Source organism: Nannospalax galili, unplaced genomic scaffold (assembly GCF_000622305.1).
Source record: "Nannospalax galili isolate Female #2095 unplaced genomic scaffold, S.galili_v1.0 scaffold286, whole genome shotgun sequence".
In the NCBI taxonomy this organism is placed as follows: domain Eukaryota; kingdom Metazoa; phylum Chordata; class Mammalia; order Rodentia; family Spalacidae; genus Nannospalax; species Nannospalax galili.
In genome coordinates, this window is record NW_008359442.1 from 8,749,994 (window position 1) to 8,752,360 (window position 2,367).

The 2,367-nt window shown below is 39.3% G+C and overlaps 1 pseudogene; it reads right to left on the bottom strand.

The window, feature by feature from the left end:
• Window positions 1-777: 777 nt before the first annotated feature.
• LOC103725784 lies at window positions 778-1,239 on the bottom strand (annotated as a pseudogene).
• Window positions 1,240-2,367: the final 1,128 nt, after the last annotated feature.

Consider the following 2,367-nt stretch of genomic DNA (forward strand, 5'->3'; position numbering starts at 1 on the left):
GTTAATGGATTGGTGAATAGCTCTTTCGGTGGATCTTACCACACACAGATCATGTTGGAAGAAAGACAAACACAGCATAAATAATGAAAGCATACACATTAATTAATATTAGATAATATATAGCACAAGATCTATGAATGTATTTACTATATAAAATATAGTGATATTCTCTCTATATATTAATCTATAGTTTCATTATGAATTATCCCCAAATTTAGCAGCAGAAAACAATTATAATGTCTTAATCCAAAATATGGGGGAAGTCTACCAGGATGATTCTACCTCAAGGTCCCTCATAGCTTAACAATCACAGGATTATAGACACTTTAAGGCCGTTTGAGTGGAGTCATAGCTTCCACTACCTAATATGCAGTTACATAGTCATTACTCAACCACAATGCAGTATTTGTCCATCACCTTAAAATCTTCCTTTAATTCCTTTTAAAAATAAGTTCCCTCCCTGACTCTGTCCTGCTCTGTTCTCTGTCCTACCTCATAGGTTTACCTTTTTAGAAGTTTGTATAAATGAAATCACACAGCATCACAAGTCCTTTTTGTCAGGCCTTTAAACTTAGCATAATCCTTTTGAGATGCACCATATTTTATGTATCAGTACCATGTTCCTTTTATTCCTGTTTTTGATTTTTTATTGCTAAGTAGCATCCTATTGTAGGAAAATGTATCACAGTTTCAATCACTCACCAGCTGATGGCATGTTGGATACTTTTTTTTAAGTTGGAAAATAAATTTATTGTGTTGTGGGAAGTCAGCATCTTCTCAGAACTTCAGGCATTGCTTCTTCATGCCAGCAGCCTTGGTGACCTTTGAGCACTCTGAAGTGTACTGTTTTGCTCTGGGGCCTGTGCTCCTCTAATGTCACTTATATGCACATCTCTGAAGCAGGGAGACAGCTGCATGGATATATGGACATGTTCTTGTGATGATTATACTTTCAGATGAAGGAGATGGTCCCAGAGGATGGCAATGGTTCTCTGAATGTTTATCTTGGTCATCACAGTGGGTAGGATCCACCCGCAGCTGGAGATGATGCTGGTGAAGGGTCATTTCTTATCTATGTAGGGCTTTGGATGGCCTCATTAGACATCTTGAAGCCTACAAGGTGTTCTTATAGTACCAAGGGAGCTTCTCTTTGCCATTTTCTCCCAGGAGAACCCACTTCTCATTATGAAAGATAGTGGGCTGCTTTTGGTAAGCATGCTCAGTCTGACTGTCAGCCATCTTCCCTGCAGCCTGAGGAAAAACATGTTGAATGCTTTCGATTTTTGACAGCTAGGACCACAGAGCTACTCTAGACAGTCAAGGTCAGATTGCTGTATGGACAGTATAAAATCTGCAAGTAAATACCAAAAAGGACAATTGCTGTGGCTTTTATTGTGAGTATAGAATGAACTTGATAAAGACTGTTAATCCATTTCAAAGTGGCTGTAACAGTTGACAACCTCACCCACTTCTGTATTAGAGACCGCGCAGTCTTCCACTTTGCTGGCTGGCACTTTGTCATGTCTACCCTCGTTTCCATCTTGGCCATTCCAGTGGTCTGAACTGCTACTCACTGCAGTTTCTTCACTTCCAAGTGAACTAAAGATTTTGCATATCTTTTCAAGTACTTACTTTATCTTCTTTGGTGCTGTTTGATTTTTGATGTCTTTATATTGGGTTACTTGTCTCAAATAGGAGTATAGAGGAAAGAAACTCCTGCAGGAGAAGGCTGGAAGACTGATCTTCTCTGTGCCTGTCTGGAGGGAAGATTCACAAAGGCCTTGATGGGTCTGGCCAAGTACAGTGTGGACTGGATAGTTGGTGGTCTGCACAGGTGTTAGATAAGTCTGGGCAACTCAGTCCTGGAATGCAAACTGATGTCAGAGCACACTCTAGTTAGTGGCCATGTATGGAAAATATAAATATACACACATAATATATATAATATAAAAATAACAGAGTACATAAAATTGACAGGGGTTTTGAGAGATGAAGATAGGGGAGGAGGTTTAAATATGATCAAAATATATGGTATGAAATTCACAAAAACAATAAAAATGAAAAACATATGCATATATATGTATATACAGCCACAAAAAATTGGAAATGACATAATAGTAGAGATGACTTTGGGGGGGGGTTGAAACAGGGTCTCCCTGTAGCCCCAGCTGGCCTGGAACTCACTCTGTAAACTTGGTTGGCCTTGAATTCACAGAGATCTGTCTGCCTCTGCCCCCCAAGTGCTGGGATTAAAGGTGTGCACCACCACAACTATTTTTTTTATTTAATTTATAAGATGTTGCTATGATTTGAATCTGAAATCCTCTTCCCCCTGGTTCATGTCTTGCATGCTGGTCTTAGCTTATG